At 42.8% G+C, this 22,180-nt stretch overlaps 1 protein-coding gene across 10 annotated transcripts in view; it reads right to left on the bottom strand.

Moving 5' to 3' along the window:
- LOC146969645 (adhesion G protein-coupled receptor L3) overlaps positions 1 to 19,910 on the bottom strand; it is a 208,633-nt gene extending 188,723 nt beyond the window's left edge. For all 10 annotated transcript variants that reach the window (XM_085760140.1, XM_085760145.1, XM_085760146.1 and 7 more), the window contains exon 1: positions 19,824 to 19,910. The gene's annotated coding sequence lies outside the window, so the exon portion shown is untranslated. The remainder of the gene's footprint in view (positions 1 to 19,823) is intronic.
- Between the last annotated feature and the right edge of the window lie 2,270 nt (positions 19,911 to 22,180).

Genomic DNA, 22,180 nt, shown 5'->3' with positions numbered 1-22,180 from the left:
TGTGCCTGATTTCTCTTAATAGCCCTGTTTCCTATGTGCAATGTGCATGTAAACACAGTCCATGAGATGATGAGTTTCCTCTGCTGGTTTTCAGCTCCGATGGTGCCTCCTACCAAAAACGCTTCCTGATCCCAGATCCCTCTTACAGCCCTATCATTGAGAATCACGCCTTTCATCCGTTTTTGACACGTCGCAGCGACCGAGTCGGCGTGTTGATTGATGATGGCAACATGTACGGCTGCGCCCCTGTTTTCTGTTGTCTTTAACTGTGTGAAGAACGAGCCCACGAGCTTGAATATGCAATCCTTCCTGCTCCGATCGCCGCTGCCTCATCTGCATATGGGCCGAGTCTGTTTTTGACCTCTCTCCCTGCCCAGAGCTAAAATCAGACATCAGCCAAAAAAAAAAACACAGTCTCTGTACGTGTGTGTCCCCATCGCTGTGCTTAAGCTGCGATGTGAGCATTAGAGAGACTTTTCAGAATAATCATAATGGAAAATAAGGTTCACAAAGGCTAATGCAATTTCATGATACTTAAAGTTGCACAAATTAGATACTGGAAATGAGGTGGTGACGATAATTAAACTACTTTCTAATAAAAAAAAATAAAATAACAATGAAGCAGGTGTAATTCAAAGGATGATCGCATACAGTTGTCTGCAGTAACCACTGGGTTGATTCAAAATCTCCATTTCATTGTTCTTTCGAAAGACTCAGACATTATATTCATCGCCACAGTGACATGTGAGGTAAGGCACACAACAGCACGTCAGCTTTTTCCACAACTGTCCCTAAAAGATATTCTGTCAAACACAGGAACATGACACCAGAATCAAACTGGCACATGTTAAGTGGCCCGGCTCTGTTCAGCTCTGACTGTGCAAATCATTATTCAGACTGAGGCAGCTATCTGAGCTCGTATCCATGCACTAATGCTCGCGCTGAATGGCACCAATAGCTCGATACGCTCGAGCGATCCTTCCTCCTGATGCCGACATATTTTCTCTTCTGACGAAACCTTAAAAATCCGAGTGACACGGCGGAGACGGCGCAGGGCCGCGCTGAGCGTGGGAACGAGGGCGAGCTGGAGACGCTCCGTGCATAAATGTGCATTGTAAGCGTTCGCTCAGATTGAGCGGATTATGATTATGTGACAGGTTTCATTAAAAAAAAATTGTAAATTTAATGCCGCTGCTCTTCGCCTCAGGTGTTTTCGACACGCCAATCAATGCTGACAATGATTGTTCTTGTGTGGAGTATTATGTAAGTGGTCCTTATCTTGTCAGTGACTTTCAGTGTGCCTTGAATGCACTTGAATCAAGGCCATGGAGCCCACGCAGCCAACATGATCTGAACAGCAACCTAAACAGGCCTAGCAACGGTAACCAAGAGAGGCGGGGCTTATCGAAAAGTCGATTCAGGACGGATCATGAAACAAGCTCAGTATCACCAACAGTTAAGTGTTGGTGCTCCCACTGATTGGCTGAACAAGAAGGAAACCGTAACCTCCGGCTAAATTTGATAAAAAGTTTTTTTTCCCCCCCTTTCCTTCTCCATGTGGGATTTGAGCAGCTCATTTTTCTTACAGCGGTGTGTCAGCGCTGTGCAGCTGTAATCAAAACACACCAGGCGCACATGCCAGAGTCGGAAGCATGTCTTCATTCCCAAGGAGCGCGTGCACATCGCGCCGCTACCGCCTGCACGACCTGCACATTAAGACACCGGAGCAGCGCTATTAAGGCGAGCCCCGCAAGTTGGCTCGAGTTTCACACTAAATTGAGTGTGAGAGGCATGAATGCTGCGTCTGTGTTGGAACGATGCAGCTAGGGAACAAGCCTTGAATGCAATACCACTCAGTCCAAACGTATGGAGCGATAATGTCTAAACTATGAGTCAGACAGTGTATGATATATTCCAGCAAATAAACAAGACGGCCTGCAGGTCAAGGAGGGAGAAAAAAAAAAGAAAAGTTCGAAAAAAAAGACACTGGCTTTGAATTTTAATAATGTGTCATATTCGAACGATTGAAAATGAAATTATTTAGCGCCTGCAGTCTTTCACAGTGCTCCTTTATTATACATCTGCAAAGCAATTTATCCGTTATTGCTTTCTAATAGGGCAACATATCCTGGGTCACATCTTCAAACAGCTACAGTCAGAAAGGAAAAAAAAAAAGAAAAATGAAAATGTTGTAGAGCACTAGCAGAGACAAGGCATCGCAGTTTGTGGGTGTTAAATAGTTTAAATATGCATATAATGTCGGGTCCACAGCGTGTGAAGCTCGCCCTTCCGCTAAATGAATTATAAATACAAGCGACCTCGTGCTAGCGTGAAAAATGAAGCACTTAGCAGTTAGACAAGTGCAGTTTGAGGGTTCAGAGTGCCATGTGGCTTCATATCAACTTTCAGCAGTGTTGTGTGTACACTTGATGGACAAAAGGACAAACACAGGCTGTCTCTGGTCGCTGGTGTGCGTCGCCTCAAGTTATTCCTTTTAGACTTTCTTCCTTATAGGCCCTTAAGCTAAAGGTGACAAATACTGGCTCAGCCTTGCTATGTACACCAAGTGAGGATGTATTGCTGAGGCCACTTATTATTGTTTATCTTGAAGTGAAACCCACTTAGAAATACAGTTGAGTATTCAGCATCCTCCATCACTGTCTCCACACCAGTTCTTATAGGCTATAATAAATGGTCAGGCTCATATCTGACAACACAATAGATGGCACAGGGTAAGTGGAGGCCCGAAAATGCCCAAATATTATTCTGTATTTATACAAACGTATTTAAATTTCACAGTGCCATTGGTGGTCAGGATATGAAGTGAGATGTATCTTATGTATTTGTCTGGCATCCTGAAATCTTGGCAAAAACCCTCGGCTTCGGAGCTTCTTGTCACGGACAAGTAATATATCCCAAGGGTCCCCTAAACCAAGTGAAGCACATCGATCTGTTTTCCTCCGGAATGAAAATGAGAAACCGGGAAAAGACACTTACTAGTAAGCCACCACCCTCCCAAAATAAATAAATATAATAAAATATATAAATATATACAGTATCTGCATCACTACCCTGTACAAACAGTAATTAATAATAACCTCAGAATCCTATTCGCTCTCTGAAGGTCAAAGGGCAAACTGCCATCAGACATCCATACTGCGTCTCTAATGGAGCAACTTCCTTTCAAAGCTTTTTACTCTTTTTGTGATCTCCACATGAGTTATCATGCAAATAACACACTCCGCTGGCTTATTGATTGGTTCCACAGAAGCGAGCAGCAGGTTTAAATGGAAATGCGAAGTCTGCATGGAGAGAAAAGTAATATGATCTGATGGGGCTCAGTCCGCATAGAAGCCTCATCTCATTTGACGTGTCTTCACTGAAATGACTGTATGGCAACGACGTGGAGTATATAATGAATCTATGTGCACAAGAAGTGAAAATTATTAGGTGGTGGAGAGGTTGTTTTTTTTTTGGCCAAACATGATCGATTAAATCTGTTCAGTGTGATGAGAATTAATGATCTGGTTTAACCAAAGACATCTTACAGAACAATTATTCAAACTCTGAATTGTGCTTATATGAGGAAAATATAATAACAGAATTACAATTCTGGAGATTAATGTCTTTTAGTAGGCAGTGAGGAATTTTGTGCAGCAGAACAGATAAACACAGCATTGTAAGTTCTTTTTTGTACTCAATCACCGGACTGAACAAGGAGCCAAGAGCTTATTATTCAATCTTGCCATTTACCTCCAGATTTCTGGATAATGGTTCTCCTTTCCACTAAACATAGCCCATTTAGAAATTCAGGGACAAATGCCAATTTTCCGTTTTTATAGGACATTCAACAAAAGAGCCAGAAAAAAATACATCCAGCATCCCCCTTCCAGTTGTGGCATCACGGGTGGATTAAAATGTCCAACCCATAGATTACTGAGGGACAATGCAGTGGGAAAACATTTACAACCAGGATTAGAGTGGTGAGGGGGGGGGGGGGGGTATTGATGGAAAGTGGGATTATATGGACAGGAGAAGAGGTTCACAATAAAAGGGAATTTATTTACATCATTCTCTTCTTCATTAAAGTAAATATAGAGCGCTTTCTCCTGGGATGCAGAATAACAAAGTCCCTCTTCTTTTTTCTTTTTTTCCTCAGAGGACCTCCTCCTGTGAGCACTCAGCTGGAAATAACTCCAAGTCCTCAGGTGAGAGCCCTCAGGGACACATCCAGAGGAAGTGTGCTGTACGTTCTCATACCCAGCTCATCTCCGAGCACTTTATCTGAGAAACTGACTTCTTCAGAAGGCAGAGGAGAAGACGCCTCGCAAAAAGTATTATTTTGAAGTTTTTCAGGTGTCGGCGTTATCCCGATGGGAGAGCGGAGCAAGGCTCTGGAGGACGACTCGAATAAATTTTATTTCGGCCGGACACTGCAACCCTAATATACTCTCTCTCCAGCCTGCGTCGGATCAGAGTTTAGGTAAAGATATAAATAAAGTTTTCTCTGTTCCTTGCGGTCGTTTTATGTCCATGGCCGGAGTGCATCTATTTAGTTAAAAGCATGAGAAGAGGCCGGGGCCGTTTTTCAAAAATTGATGACGGTCTTGCATAAATTATGCAAACTTTTGTCCTTGTGCCAAACAGTGCATCTACTGAATAATAATTACAAGAGGGACTTAGGGATATGAGTATGCAGAATATGAAACACATGCCAACGTCCCCTGTCGATGGTGGCTAAATCAAGGCAAGGAGACGGGGGTGGGGGGTTGCAGGACATCATGAAACACACAGCAGACACTGACTTTCATTTCCTTCATCTTTCTATATTTGATCGTCCTCTCTTATGTCAACTCTTCTGCGGCCCAACGGCCCGTCGTTCTCATCGTTTTAAGCCCCTCGACCGCTCCGACTGTCATATTGTTAACATCATCTGTAGGACTGGCACCTATGAAACCTCCAGCCTGCGGGCATGTAAATTAACAATCCATTACTTTATTGTCATGTTTAGTGGCTTGTATCACTGTTGGACATTTACAAGGATTCCATGTAAATTGGAGATACTGCGGCTTGATAACTCAGTGAATAAGGCCGTTAAATATTCACACGGGGGACAACAGAGTTCAGCCGGATTTTATAGAGGACGATGAACGAACATCTAGGAAATTGTATTTTCCTGAAACAGCCGGTTCCTATAAATATATTTATATATATGTAAGGGAGTACAGATACAATGTGTAGATTACTACCTTAACAAATAGGTAATTATAGTAAAGCCCTGGCTCACAGGAAGCAGCAAGGGGATGGTTGTTAGTGATTTGATATGCAAATGCAATTACCTTATTTGCTAATCCTTTGTGTCCCTTTGCTGAGACAAAGGTGTCCAATTTCAGGTGAGACCTATCACTTCTTCTATCTGTGAATACAGAGCAGCATCCTACAGCTTCATTACTTGTTTATTTGCTCTCTGGTGTCTGATAGTGGAGATATTTCACCTTCAAAGCGAAGCCTCGTCGTCTTTGTTCTTACGTTTAAGTGACATTCTGTTTTAATTACTTATCGAGTCGCTACTGTAGAACTGAATTGAGAGTTGCACTGTATTGATCTAAATACAACTTTGTGGTTGGAACTATAGGAGTTTAATGGTCCATTTGGGGCTGGGTGGGTTTGTGTGAGGGGGCTGGGATATTATTTGGGTCACACGTCTCCCACAATGCACAAATTAACAGTAAGTGAATAAGTGCATTTTCAAAATGATCAAACCATTCCTTTTAAATCACAAATCTCACTGGACTAATTGATTTAATTAATATGCGGAATTCCTGTGGGTTTTCCGTACTGTAGGTGCCTTGTTAATACATGTGACAACCGCACTTCTCGTAGGAAATAATAATAAAAACAAAAAATTCTCTGTCGGCCACCTTGCTGAATACCAAATGACTTTAACTGGATGAATTAGTATGCATGTTTTGTGCTGAGCATTTTGTTGTTTCCTTTTGTTTCATTGTGGAAAATGACTGGGGAGAACGCTTGATTGATTTATGGAAATTCATTCAGCGGGCTATGACATTTGTCAGGCTGTTGTATCAATCGCAATACAGTCTGCAACAATGACCACTGCAACGTCGCAGATGGAGCCAAGGAAGAACAAAAGAAGCCGAGGAGAGCGCCACGCGTCTGGACATTTGATTGTACTAACTCCCACGACGTGCGTTCGCATGTCAGTTCTCTGCAGACAGGAATCCTCGTCTTAATTCCTGGGAAAAAAAATGACGTGATCACAAGTAAAGAGGGACTGACATGTTTAAATACACACACATACGCGCACTTAGACACGCGCACACACTCCTGCACACATCTGCTCGTCAGCGAGCCCGTTGGAAACTGTCACATGCCTGGCAGGTTCTGGAACTTGGGCAGATGGTGCAGCACAATTAGACCCGCCGAATCTCTCAATCAATCTCCTGCACGCCATATGAAGAACCTGGACCCGAGCTGGCTCTTCCTCTTAAACCGATGCGCTTGTCCGTTTTGTATTCCGCTCCTTTGTTTGCAAATTGTTTTTATCATCACATGCTGCAAACCGTTTATATTGTTTCTCAGATTTTTGTGCTTAATATTCAACGTCTTCCTTTTATTTCTTTCCTTTTTTTATTTTGAACTCATGCCTTCTCTTTCGCTTTGCACTTTGCTTCCTACGACCGGCCACCCTCTGTTTTCCTCTGCCCTTTCCTGCCCTGTCTGTTGGCTTGTTTAACCACCGGCCTGAATGCAACACTGTACTGTAGACAATGGGCGAGCGCGAGTGCTTCATTCACACCCAATTACTATGAAAGGAATTTTTTTTTCCTGGCCAGAAATTCACAGAGGAGCACAATGAGAGTGTCACAGAGGAACACGATATCCCCGCCGTTTCGCGTTCTGTCCTATGTTCCGCGCACAAAAGAAGCAGAAAAGTGATCCAGGGAGCATCCGACACCGGTGTGGGGGCCATTAGTCGGACCTGGTTAAATAAGGATAGCTTTAACTGAGTCACTAACAGGGACGGGAAACATCTGCTGCTCACGCTGGGCCCCCGATGGCCCTGAGGATTCATGCCTTTGATCAGCGGCCCTCGCAACCACGCTCCTACAAGGGCTCAGATGAAACAGACACACACACACCGAGGAGGAGAGGAGAGCAAGTACAACTACTGTACACTGGAAGACATGCAAAAGTACAAACAAGCAGGTGAATACTCCCACAACTGTACAAGCAGACAAGCAGACTGATCCCAGATATGTTCAGAAGAGCTCTTTTCCAAAACGCTATAAATCCATTTTAATTGTTTTCCAGAAAATGACATTTTTTACCTACACCCACCCGTTTTGTTAATATTCAATTTATCCTGTTAAAATGATTGTTGGCTCAGTCTGAACATGTTGAACAATGATTATTAAATCAAACAACAATATTGTTGATTAAAAACTCAAAGTTTATTTTTTTCAAAACGCTATAAATCCACATTTAAAAAAACAAAAACTGATGGGTTTCTGTCTTGAAAAACCAACCAACAAAAAAAGAGAACATCACTGAGTTTGTGTGTGTGTGTGTGTGTGTGTGTGTGTGTGTGTGCGCGCATTGGGGGGGGGGGGTCGACGGTAATGATGTAGTCCGTCCATGGTTACTTAACCAAAAGTCTCTTGACATGTTAAACAAAGAGAATTATGGACTATGGAAGTTTTTTTATAAGTATATTTGTTGGCGTTTTGCCTTTATTTGACAGCACATAGTGAGATAGACAGGAAAGGGGGAGGCAGAGAGAGGGGGAATGACATGCAGGAAAGGTCTGCCCGAGGCGGGACTCGAACCGGGGACGCCTGCGTTGAGGACTGTAGCCTCTACATGGGGCAGCCGCCTTAACCACTGCGCCACGCACTGCCCCAAGGACTATGGAATAGTCAAAATACAGACGTTGTCATGACGTGAACCCATGTTGCTGTAAACAAAAATACGTCTTTGCTGTAAAAAAAAAAAAAAAAAAATCGATGGTTGATTCGGAGGACACCCGGCGTGACAGGCGGGGGCGGGGCTCCTACGGTATGCGGGGGCCGTGGGAGTATACCTACTTAACGGCCCAGTGTCCACCACATAAACAGATAATTAACACAGAAACCAGAAACTACTGAATAAATGACTGAAAACAAACCTCGGTTCAGAGCACTGCCATGTTGGACTGCATGGAGCTGCTCATAGAATTCTGATTGGTCGAGAGAGGAGACGTCGCATTTTGGCTAAAAGTAGATTTGACGCTTATCGCGGTTTGGAGGGGAACTGCATCTTGCGGTGCCTTTTAAACAGGGAAATGTAGCGATTTGACGTGATACGTTGATGGAGCAGTGAATAGGTTCAGTACACGGCAAAATGGCGTGACAAACTCATTTTTTTTTAAATTTGGCGTTTATCGCGTTTTGGAAAAGAGCTCTTCATATGTATATATACACGTTAAAAGCTGCAGTATTGCCGCCCCGCTCCTCTCAGGGTAGAGAAAAAGAAAAACTTTCCCTGTCCTGCATGAAAAAATATCCTCATTTCCCGAGAAAGCAAGCCAAACACCTCACTCAACAGCGGGCCAGACGCCACCCTTTGGACTGCCAATCCCGCTGGTGTATTTCCTCCACCTGTGACGGGAAGATGATTCACTAGGCCTGCCAGACTGCATCTAGGGACTGTGTGTGCTGGGGCATGCTCACTGCCAGCGTAGAAGACACACATACACACAAACCTTCTGAACTGCACTGTGACCTGAAAATGCGAGTTGATAAAATAATGTGTCCTGTGAGCAGATGTATCATATTCTAGCCCGCTCAGGGTGTGAAAATCCACCAATTGGAATCAAGGCATCCAGCCAAATCATTATGATATGGCACACGGGGAAATATACACAAGAAATTTTGGAATCTCTGCCGCCCTCATACAGACACAGCAAGCTGCACCAGGAAAGCAATATGAGAATCATGGGTTAAATTATATATCTTTTTTAAACAGAGCATGTATATGTAATTTTTGAGGACTGTATTTTTAGCAGTGGAACCCACGCTCCACCTGCGCTGCATGCATTCCTCTCTGAATACACAAACAGCGCCGAGGCACTTTTTTTTTTTGTTGTTGTTTTGACGATACAAATGGAAAACCAGATATAGCCAGGCAACACTGATTTCACTAGGAATTACAGCCAGGCTATGCTCCACACTCCCCAAACAATATACATGCACACACACACTAGGGTGTATTGCTGGAGACTATATTTTATTTTATTTTATTCACGTTATCTCACACTTTGAACATTTTTTTTTTCATTTTCACTTTGACTTTATTTCTCTTGCAGGCGGATATTTGCGATAACTCAAGAGCACGGTGAAACGTGGTAATCAAGAAAGGCTTTTTCAAAAAAGATGATATATTACTGTGCCATTCTTTCAACGGGGCTACTTGATAAACTGCTGAATGAAATTAAGGAATGGGGGCTAAATAATCAGGCAAACTTGAAAGAATCGTCAAATTATGAAATTACAGCAATCTAATTAATGTAAAGAGGGAAGAGAGTTAAATTGGTTTGCAAAGTATTTCATTGGCACTGGGTAGGATTTCATTAAATGTAATGTGTGCTTAATAAATTTCAGTGTATCTCAAACTCTATTATATCATAGATCTCGTGTCAAATAGGAATCCAATTTATCCAGTCGGAGACCACCGCTTCATGCCCGCATTTGTCCAGAATTAATGAAAAAGAAAAAAAGGAGAAAAAAAAACATACATACTTTGATGTCAGAAGACTGGGAAGAAATGATGGAGAAGAAAAAAAGCTGTGCAACTACAGTAGAAAGGCCACTAGAGTTCAGAAGTCTTAATGGAATGACTTGTGCATAAGCCAAAGGATTTTTTTTTTCATTCCTGCTCTCGCTCCTCGCCATTTCCAGGTGTTCATTATTCTAACCGTGGAGAACATCCTGAGGGTCATGCCATGTTCTAATTCCTAATTAACTGCCCAGGACAGAGATCATGGTCGGCGGTGACCCTGTCCAATGAACAAGTTCAGTTGGAGTCCCAGGGCATTATTACTCTTACTCAGGTTTGTAACTGCTCATTTCTAATAAAACTCCTCCTCTGACGTGGTTACAGTATACTGTGTGTGTCACGGAACTGGGTCATGCTTTGAGGAGAGACGACCTAAAGCCCGCTGGAGGCGATGCATTTTCCAGACTTAGCGCAACTGGAAACACCTGTGGACTTTAGAGCTTTACGGGTAACCGTTGTTTAAGACCTTCTGCAGGATTCTGTTTATTTTGTACATGCCACCTATCTGTCAACCGAGAATGACGAAGGGGCAAACGCAACAAGTGAATAATTCCCCCCCCTAACCCCGGCTAATCTCGGCTGAAGCTACGTACCCATCAGTGGCATGTTTTTGCACTGTCTCCCAGATTAGTCATGTGTACACTCGCAGTGCACATACATATCGGGGCACTGCCGGCACTCGTAGGGGAATACAAAAGCGGCGGCGGTGACTAAACGTCTATGTTTGCTCTGGAGAGATCAGGCGTGCCCTCCGTGTTGCAACACGGGCCACCTGCAGCCTGGGAAATAGGTTTCTGGGGGGGAATTAGGGGATTCTGATGAATGAACAAGACAGACATGAGTAACCCTGCCCAATATACTGCTTATCTACAAGCTTATGTTGCACAAAGGAGGCAGATAAGCTAAGACATGCCAGCAGGACGATGGAATGGAGGAAAGAGCAGAAATGGAGGATAAGGGGAGGGGGCTGGGGGGTGAGCGAGGGGTTGAAGAAAACATACCCAGGTCAAGATCTACAGGAGAGCGGTCAGTTGCGACAGAGCCCGGATGCTTTGAATCGCCGCAGAACAGTTAACCATTGACTAGAGGGACTCATAGCACAGGATCCATGTCATCCACGGTTATTCTATTCCAAAGACCGTGAAACAAAGCATAAAGTCATTACTGAGGCCTCTGCTGGCCCTGGGCAGTGAACGCAACACTAATCAATGAGAAAGAAAGGTATTGTGGCTGGTTTTGGAGGACAGGTGATATTATATTGCCCCGTGTGTGTGTGTGTGTGTGTGTGTGTGTGTGTGTGTGTGTGTGTGTGTGTGGATAAGATTATCCTGTTTATTAGTGCTCTCTCTGAGGTAGGTGGTCTGGATGGTAGCGACAAGCATCCCGTTCCAATGATTAATATGTGACCGTGAAGGAAGGACACAAAAATACTGTGGCCCAAATGTGATTCACCTTCTGTCACTGTTTCCAGCTTCTAATTATTAACTTTATTAACTTTGACTCGAGCCTGTGTAATATATTCACCCTTGGTGTTATGCTTTTGAAACGTGCATGAACAAATAAACCGTACTGACTTTATTTTAAAGTTAAAGGTCCTATGTGTGGATTTTTTTTATGTGACTATTGTTTGATAAAGGATATTGAAAAGAATTATTTTTGATCTTTTTGTAGTTTTATTTTAAAAAAAGAGGCAATTCCTATGGAAATTGGCGCATTCCTTCAATATTTTAAAATACAACATATAGCACACATTTTAGAAACATTTCACAGTTCAGTTGATTCATTGATTGACGGAAAATTCTGTTCATAGATTAGATCGTTTAAATCAGGAATCTATTAAAAATGGGACATATGTACTGTATGTAAAGTCAGTGTGGGAAAACTTTCACAGCTTTGGCGTGTGCAATGAAAATGTCACTTTTTCTATTTGGCAATGGAGAAATCAAACACCTGTCCCGCGTCTGATCGGTGTTTGGTGTTTAGAGTCTGGCAAATGAAAAGCCCCACAGCCCCGTTCACAGTAGAGCACTTCACAATGAGTCACAAGTGACAAAATTGAACTTCACTTGTCAAGTGCCATAATTCCATCCCCGGTGTATATTACACAATCATCCACAGTGCCAGGAAACAAATCCCATTTACCTGATTCCTATTTAACTGTTCTACTTGAAAAAAAAAATCCTTCCTGCTCTTTCTTTTCTCTAAACCTGAGGAGAAAAGAATGTTTTTTCCCCATTAAAAGAAAAGAAAAAATCCCAACCTATTTGAGAATTGCATTTCTCCTAGCTTGTCAGCTTCCATTCACAAGAACCCTCCTTCAGCACTTATTTTATTTAAACCTGAGCAAATGAGGACCACGACACAATGGGGGTTTTTCACTGAAGTAAAATAATTGCTTCAATACAGTGTGACTGAAGAGGGTTGATTTATTCCGGCGAAAACATTGCCTGTTAACCCTTTGATGCACAACATGGGTCTAAATAGACCCGAGTGAGTTTTTTTGTGCTATATCTTTGCGAAAAATTTATTTCATCATATAGAATTCCAGGTATTCCTCAATTAACTTGTTTTTGATCATAATACCTCCTTATTTTATTTTTTACTTTTTCACTTTTTTAATAAAAACACATTTTGTATCACTACCCCTCTAATGCGCAACATGGGTCTAAAATGACCCACATTCATTTCCAATGTGATTTCATGCTGAGTGATAGTTTCTTTGCTGTAACTTTTGAAATCTATCTTTTTTATGATTGAATGTTCCAAGTATTATTTAATATGTTGTTTTTTATTAGTGGGGTCATTATTTCCATTTTTCATTTCTTACTTGTGAACAAAAATGAACAAAAATGTCTCAGTGAGTGGACCAGTTGAAAAAACAAGTATAGCAAGAATACTTTAATTTTAGCATTCCCTCACTATCTATACCAACAACAGACCATTGTTTCCTTGATTACAATAATGACTAGTCATTACTTGTCCTTTTTCCCCATTAATAGCTCTGTTGACATATTCTACTGTGGTCAACAGCTAGCCATAGTTTATTCTATCTGAGTAGGCTATTTCAATATACATCTTTGAAATCACTGCACAGTATTAACCATTTTCTTCAGTAAATATTCTTTTTTAAGCACATAGAATCATATTTACTTGTTTTACAATTATTCCAAGAAACATTTGATGACTCATTAAAGATAACTGTGCATAATTGATAAGGTTTTAGTTACCTTGAATAAGTAGCTACATTACTTGTCATAAAGGGAAATACCTTAATATTAGCAAGTTAGCTAACTGTTAACATGATGACATGTTCTTGCTGGTGACAACAATAGAATAATATTCTATTGTTGTCACCAGCTAGAACATGTCAACAGCTACCTAGCTAGCTAGCTGGTGACAAGTTCTACTGTAGCTAACTAATACAGTAGAATGTAGAAATGTCAACAGCTAGCTAGCTAACTGGTCCACTCTCTGAGACTTTTTGTCTATTTGTTCATAAAATAAGAAAGTAAAAATGGAAATAACACCCTGTACTAATTAAAAACAAGATATTCAAATGATACTTGGAGGATTCAATCATAAAATATATTGATTTTAAAAGATACCACGAAGAAACACTCACCCAGCATGAATTCACATGGAAAATGAATGCGGGTCATTTTAGACCCATGTTGCGCATTAGAGGGGGTGTGCATATGTTGTGCATCAAAGGGTTAAGAGAAAGTGTTGACAGAGAAGCAGGAGACAGTGAGATGGAGGGAGAGAGAATGAAGAGGGACATAGAGAGGGGGTCGTGTACGGCTTCCATCACCAAACAAAACACTACATATTTCTTTGAAAGACAAAGTGTTAAGTTAGGCTACTACTGCGCGTTGTCAATAGCGACGTTCATCATACGGCCAGCCGCAGTCTATATATTGATTAAACCATCCATCACTTTAACTCTACAAGACATTATTTCTAATTAAAAAGTAAGTCATAAATTTTGGACTTTATTGCTAGGCCGGGGCTGTAAATAAAATTCAAGGGAAGGCGGAAACAGATTGCACAGCCCCTGTCCGCGGTTTAGAGCTAGTGTAAAAAATAAAAAATAAAAATAAAAAGGACAGACGGGTGTGATGACACAGGATGACACCCTATGGGATCCTCACACATGGGGGAGGGTGCTGTGCTCCATCCTGGGTAAACAGATGCAAATCAATAATTTCTCTGGATGCGCTTTTACAAGACAAGCGTCCTCCTCCTCCTCTAACAAGGAGCTGCATATGGAGAATATGTAAATTAAATTTTCATAAAGCCCTTGGGAACATGGAAAAGGAGCAACATTCGGCGTACACTTGAAAATAATGTATAATCATAGGAGGTCATGAAAGTGTAGGAAAGTGCTCCATCATGCAACTGGGTTTGCGTAGTAGGCTGGCAGTGACAACGGGCTCCTATTATCCATCTGTGTCTCCATTTTCCTGTGCTAAACAACAATTTTGCTGCCAAATACGCAGTCGCGGGACATTATTTAATGATCCCTGTTGATAAAGAGGCCATTAGTACACCTTCACTGTCGCCAGAGCTACCTACGTTGGACAGGCAAACACGGAGCGCTCTCTCAGTCATAGCAGAGGACACTTCACGTTTGACAACTTCTGATTACCTCAGTGTGTGCGCCCGGTTGTCAGGCGGCTGAACTCCCCTGACAGCCAGCCCCGCCGAGTGGCAGAGTGTTGGTTATTTTTTGACGGGCACAGACTGGGATGTCTGATTTCACAGGTACCAGCCAAAGGTAGGGAGGAAAATGGAGGGAATTAGGGGGAGAAAATGAAGAAAAGGCATGTCATCGGATCCACAGCCTCCGTTGCCAACAAAGGCAAGTGTGTGCAGTCATTATTTATCTGTCTACCCTTTCCTCTCCTGGGCTGATTCTCTCTCTTTTTTTCTCTTTTCTTCTCACCCATACCTACCAGAACCAGAACAGGAGTAGCTCTGTCTACGTGAGTGCTTTCTGCCTATGACTTGATAAAGACAGAAAGGCTGGAGCGTCATATTTGGTTAACTGATAGCCAGACAGGTTCCACGCCAACGTGAGAAAAGTGGCCTTGGTCTTGGTGAGAGACAGAAAGAGAGAATCACCCTCCGGGGGGAAGCGAGAACTAATGAGTGAGCTAAAAAGAACAAGATGGAGTGATCCTCTATAAAAAGACCAGCAGTAATCTCTGCCTCTCCTCCCTCTCTTCTCCCCTTAATGTCCTAAGAGATCTTGGCTCCTCCGTAAAGCCTGCTGCCTCCACACATCAAACAGGGCTGATTAGAGCCGCACACCTTGCTGGAGCGGCAGCTTTGGACAGGGTGCAGTAGAAGTTCAAGGGAGGCTCAGTGTTACAAAAAACTCTTCAAGTTAGTGGCCATCTCTCTGGACTTCGTACATTTGAACAGCTTCTACTTTACCAGCATGTGGCTTCAGTATCCACTTACCATATCTCTAACCTCCGATGCCTTGGAGCTCAAATAACATCAGTGTCTTTTAAATTAAAGCCATTGCTGCTTTGGATCCTTCTGTCATGTCAGATGATATCAGCCGAGCCCCAGAGGTGCAAGCAGTGCTTGAATCTAATCGTCATCAACAGATCATCCTGTTCGTTTACATTAGCATAAATGGTCACGGCGAGGAGGAGGAGGAGGGAAACAGACACAGCGGGTGAGGAAAGAGTGGCAGAAGAAGATGGAGACAGACCCAAGGAGCTGCTGTGTGAGTTCGCTGTCAAGGGTGTTGTTTCATCAAGATGCCCCAAACTGTCAGGGCAGGTAACAGGAGAGCAGCCAGGCACATGACAAGACACTTGTGCTAACATGGCAGTAACCCCTTCTCATACTGAAATAGCTCTGTCCAAATTTACCGTCCCCTCTGTCAGACTTAGGGGGCACTGTTGTCGAAAAGGACTTTTCCCTCTGGCAATCAAGACAAGTGAAGTGTTCACCTGCATAGCCCTCCGCTGCTGAGGAGGTGGACTCTGACAAGCAGTAACAATGCAGCATCATGTGTGTGTGTGTGTGTGTGTGTGTGAATTTATTTGGGAGAGAGAAACATAAGTTGTAACCAAAGTGTGTTTCTTCCTAGAAATCACTGTAGGCTACTCCACAAAATGTTAACGAAAGGGTTGAAGTTCTGTGAAATCTGTGAGCTGAAAGACAAGATTTTTTTTAACCACTTTATCCGTCTGCATTAATATGAAGCTACAGCCAGCGGGCGGTCAGATTAGCTTGTAGCAAGACTGGAAACAAGGGAATACAGCTAGCCTGGCTGCGTTCAGAGCTAACAAGATTCACTAACTGACTCTCACCAATTAACACATAAGACGGAGCCTGGGCCTGACTGTGAATTTTTTTTGTATTTAAACCAAGATATGATGTGTTAATTAGGGAGCTGAGTAGAAGGTTGCTGTGTGGATTTTGCTAACTTTTGACAAGTAGCCTATGTATCGACCTCCTGATATAACCCATGGCAAAAAACAAAACAAAAACTCCATTAATGGTTTTCAACTTAAAATGATTGTAACTGAGCTATTGATTTCTGCAGTTGTTTGAATGTTTAACAATCCTCTGTAAGGTATCAAAGGAGCTATGCTATAGGTTTGCCTAGCCAAAATTAGCATTAGCAGCTATTTACTAATCAGTCAAAGCTAAACTTTGTGGGTTCAGCGTCAAACTTTACTCCTTTACTCACTAACAGTTGTCTTCAATGGTGCCCCGGCCCATCACTTTCTAACACTGTAGTTGTCCTGAAGAAGTAGCACTGTTCAGTGTCTGTTAAAACCCCTTGTCTTATACATGCAACAATGGCTGACGCTCTTGGCAAGACTAGTAAGTGTACAGCTGTTATGCTAATGTTAGCTACACTGCAATAGTAAAACTTACAAATAGCTCCTTTAAAACCTCTTATTTAGGGAAATACGCCATTTAAAATGCATGGATGTCTCCGGAAAACACAGTAGGAGGGAAAAAAAAGTGCTTTTATGATGATAATGCAGTGCAGGAAAGTGACGAAGAGCCGCTGAAGACATGAATATTGCATTGGAAGAAGCAGGGGGGGAGGACATGCACAGCGTCTCAGCAATCGCTACATTAAAGGGAGGTACATAGACATTGACTGTACGTGTACACACACCAGCTGCTGATCAAGTATGACCCGCCATACACACAAGATAAATATATCTCAACAACGCTGTGAATAATTAAAGTTACAGCTGCCTGAGTTCGGAGCAAAACAAAAGCAAATATGCGTCCTAATGTGGCATGCTGTTATGTGAACCTACTTTTAATTTATTCAAAAAAGAGGCACCCATCCACAAATGGCCTAATTAATGCTCTTTAATGATTCTAAGAGCAAATTAATGAATGTATGTGAAATTGCTTCAGGTTAAAACTATTAATAATGAGATGATTTGAAGATCTGGCATGTAAACACATCATGTTTTTGCACCATATTCATACTTTACAGTTTCAATGTGCTAAAGTGATGATGGAATGACTAAGTGATGTTTTCATGCAGCTTCAGGAGCGTTCTCACTTGAACTCCTCACCTGTTGGGACAAATATGGCCACACACACACACATCTGAGCAGCTACATTTCCAACAGGTTGCCGTTGTCTTGACAACAACAATTTGCACTAAAGGGTCAACAAATTTGCCATCATCAGGCATGCACTACATCAATGCAATGTGTGCCTTCGAAATCATTCGGTCATTTAGAGAGGGTTTTGGCCCTGGCACCCTTGAGCCAGGCTGCTTTGGTTCTGGCCGTAGTTGCCCCGAGTAACAGGTCAACAACAACAGAGACGCACAAAGTCAACTACCTCTGGATAGGATTCAAATTCGAGAGCGCAGCTGACATCGGCCAAAAGGATTTCACTCCCTCCCCATTCAAATGACCTGCTTTGCATCATTTCAAGCAGTTTGGGCAAGATCACACTATGAAAACAAATGGCAGGGCTTTAAGATAACAGAACCAAAACTTGGCCGGGCTAATGTCATCACAGCCCATTATGGTCAAACTAACCTGAATGGAGGATGCTATGGGCAACCATGCTGGGTATGCAAAGCACCGTAGGAGGGTGCAGAGGGTGCATATTCTCCAACCAGGCTGGAAGGAAGTGTTCATGTTGGGTTCACATCTTGGTTGCAGAAAATGCTATCACACAAAATAGTGCATGCAATTCACAAGCAGGATTTTGTACCTACTCCCTGAAGCAGACTGGATTTAATACAAAGTGACCACAAATTAGGCAAAAGAAGGTGCATCAAATGAAGGTCGTAATTCCACGTCGAGTGCCATTAGGATATTTACCGTCAAAGCGGCTCCCACCTTTTAATTCATTTGACATCTTTCAGCACTAATACAGTATCTGATTTCTGAGAGGCTCCAGTACACGGTCACACAGCGTGACATCAGGAGGAAAAAGCAGCGGGTTGCAGGACAAGTCGCTGAATTGGGTTGCTCCCCCGGAATGGAGACCGAGGCCATTATGTCTGCGCCAGATTTACACTTCACATCTGAAAAGCACAAGCCAGCGCCGCGTACAGCCGCCTCCCGCTGCTCTCAATGTTATTCAAATGACGACACAATTCTATTTTCACCTTGTGACTATATAATGTGACCATTACTCCTGTGTCAGCAACATTTACCGTGCGGGGATGTGCTGACGAAATGGCGAATTAATAAAAAGGAAGAAATGGGATTATCCCTGGAAGTGTGTGTAGTTGCCGGGATTGAGCTCAAATGTGGCTCCTCAATTATTCTCCGGTGAAAACTCCCATCACATCAGCCCCTGCTGAAAACAGTCGCATGAGGCGTACGAGCCCCTGGGGCCGTATCAAAAAGGCGATATGACACATTCTCCCACGGTGCCAGTTTTTATGCCTTGATCTTATTGAATACAATGGCGTAAAATAACATAAAAACATGAACAGGGCCTGGAAACCTGTGAACAATGTATGCACGGGGAAAAAAAACTGATGGTAGGATAAAAAAAAATATGCACTGCCGCAAGGAAGTAGTTAGGAAAAGAGGAAAGGAGGGGTGGAGTCAGATGGAGGGGAAACAGGCTAGATGGATGTAGCGGGGTGTGTTTGTGTGCGCGCATGTGTGTCTGTGTGTGTGAGTGAGTGAGTGAGCGGGGATGTCGGCAGGCAAACCTATCATCCACGCAGCCCACCAGTAAACTCTGGAGGGCAAACAATCTCCCTAATTGAATTCAATCCAGCCTCACCACAGGAGGCACCGTGGCTCCATTCACTATAGAGAGGGAAGGTGGATGTGGAGGGACAGAGTTGGTGTGTGTGTGTGTCGATTGGATGAGGAGGGGAGGGTTTAGGCTGGGCATGACAAGTGAGCAAGAGATGCAGGAGGGGAGGGTGGGAGGGGGGTAAGTAGGAGATGCAGAGAGCAAACACAGGGGCTGTAGAAGAACAACAATGACAAACAGACAGGAAGAGGAGACAGACAGAGCTGGTTGGTGCATGGAGGTCTGGGGGGGGGGGCCGAGAGACACAGGGCGTGGAGAAATGGAAGCCAGCTGCGCTTTTGCATGATTACACCGAAAACATCATTTGCATCTGGGAATGAAATCCAAACACGAGCACGAGCTTGATGTGGTAACCAACCTAGAAGAAGTAGAAGTAGTAGAAAAAAGTTAAAAAAAAAAGAAAAAGAAAAAGAGAAGCCCTCCTTGTCGCCCCAGATATGCATAGGATGAAGATGAGTACCTATCATTTTCATAAACATCCTATTGCATACAAAGAAGGAGCCCGACTGGCCCACATGAATGCTTTGTCATTATTGTACCAAGTTGGAGAAGAGGAAGAGGACGGGGGCTTGTGCATGTGTGCGAAATGTGGGATCTGCTGCGGATTTATTTGCAACTTGTAATGAGACATTTTCAGCTTGGTTTGTCAGGACTGATGCTGTGATAAAAAAAAGAAAAGAAAAGTACAATACCTTGGTTTGAAGAGGTGAGTGATTCTCTGTGGTTGTCCTCACAAATCCAGTGTATCACATGCCAGGTAATAAAAACATGTTCTGCCCTGGAAGGAAACACAAGAGAGGAAGCAAAGTTAGGAGCGTTAGAGAGCGGGGCGACACTCATTCCGTCAAAATAGGTGACAGGGGACATAATTAAAGAGTCCAGCAGCAGGAACTTATAATATCTGCCAGCTTGACTTTAAGTCGACGTTAACAGGCCTGCGCACATTTAAGATTTACTATGATAACGCGCGGAAAACTCCCAAAATCAGATCTTTTTTAATGCCTGGAGTGTTAGTTTATCACAGCCGCATCACAACGCAAACTATATTTTTCGCTCTCTTCTGGGACGGCCGTTATTATGTGGCATCTTCATAAATTTTTCAGCTGTTGTCTGGTTCGCACGCTGGTGATAGAGCCGGATTGTCGGCTGTATGAAGTGCTATTCAGGTCACATCAGCTTTTAATGGCTGATTTATTAGGCCCCAACAGGGGCTTGGTGATGGGCCGCAGGACAAAGAGCCTGTTTTAAACTGCATTAACACTCCGCAGTAAATATCCCATACAACATTAGCATTTTGATGACTGCCTCCCTCGCTCACCTTTTGCGCCACCTCCCCCCCCCCCCCTGCACACTTTGCCCTGCCGCTCTGCCACTTAGCCTTTGTCTCAATCCATCTCTCACACATGCCACGTTCTGTCTTTCAGCCTGCATGTCACTCCGCTCATTACATTTTTCTACAATAATACTCTGAATAAACCTTCGCCAGGCTGATGTGAGCGTAAACGCTGCATGGGTGAAGTGGTGAAGCTTAATTATGGATGAATTAATGGGCAACATGTACAGTTTTTTTTTTTTCGCGGCGGAGGGAAAAGAGTGTTTCTTCCTTTACCTGCAGCGCTGGAAAACATGCCACCTCGCTCCCTCGCCTTATTGTGATGCAAACTATCTTTACATGATTTCTAATTAAATCTCACCTGCAATAATAAAAGTGATGAGCACCAACACTTCTGTAATTGAGGTGTCTGTAGCAGGTTATGGTCTTGAATAATAAGCCAAAATTAATAAGGATTAATCAGTGGTACTGTGTTTACTATGCAAATTAGTCTGATATTGGATTTGAGGGAATTAAAACACCTTAATTTCTTTTCAACCTATTTTTGAGCTGTCTGTCACATGTGAACCTACCTGTTAAAAAGCTTTAAAAACGACCTAGATGTTCCTAACAAGTCATATACAGAAGAACTGATAACTAACTTATATTAAATAAACAGGTGTCGTTTGTGGCTGCCATCAGAGTTGATTTTGTGCACGAGTGTACCAGATAAAACATTTTTGGGGGGATTTTTTTTCCAAATTGATGCTACCAAAGGAAAAAATTTAATCAATTATATTGCCAAACTTGTACAAACAAACATGTGGGCACAACGACCCCACCGATCTTGGCTTTCCAAACACTTGCCGGGGTCGTGCTTCATCAAATCTGTTGTTCATTATGTTTGATCGGACTGGAGGCTTTGGCGGAGAAAGCAGATGCCATAGGTCGACGCAGCCTAACCGCCGAAGCTAGTTTGGCCAGCGGAGCATCTGCCAGTCATTTAGCGGAAGCCTGGAAGTGTTTGGAAAGGAACACAATTGCACCATATTGTAACAATCCTGAGCACAAACTGTTGCACAAAGGGAGCGGAGAGTTCGCAGACAACAGAAAATAAAAGGTTCTATCCCACGGACAGCTTAATGGGCCCGAGCTGGTTTTCATCATCTGCTTTGCACTGGACCCTGTTTTTCATTCAGATCCAATTTTGTAATTGCAGCAATTGTCCTGATCTTTAGTTTTACATATTCACAGCTCCTCTGCCTGCTCGTCCTCGCTGAGCAGAGACACTATCAAAGCCAAATTCAAACCTGCTCTCTTATAATCACTGCTGTTAAAGTACTGGCATTAGTCGGGAACTGAAGCTTCCAAAATATCTTCAAAGGCGCTTGGACCAGAGAAATGCACACCAGGCAGTTCCAGGCACCTAAGGCAATCTTGCACCATTACTACTAGGATGTTCATTCCAAAGATATGCGATTCCTCTGAAGTACAAGGCATGGATGACCCAACATGACACTGAGGGAGAACACATGCTTATTAATGCCAAGATGCTTGTTAATGAAGGCAAAACCACTGAGTTACTCTGGACTGTGCTGTTTTTTTATTTTGTTTTGGGGGGTTTTCTGAGTATGTAGCTATATATAAGTCTGGATTTGTGGTCCAGTGTACATGTACTGAGCATAATCTCAAAATTATCTGATTTCTAGGTCAATAAAGCCGAAAAATATTTTAAAA

Source organism: Trachurus japonicus, chromosome 18 (genome assembly GCF_045865225.1).
Source record: "Trachurus japonicus isolate A0001 chromosome 18, Traja_1.0".
NCBI classification, from domain to species: Eukaryota; Metazoa; Chordata; class Actinopteri; order Carangiformes; family Carangidae; genus Trachurus; species Trachurus japonicus.
The sequence above is the reverse complement of the archived record's forward strand: the minus strand, read 5'-3'. Positions and strand labels throughout refer to the sequence as shown.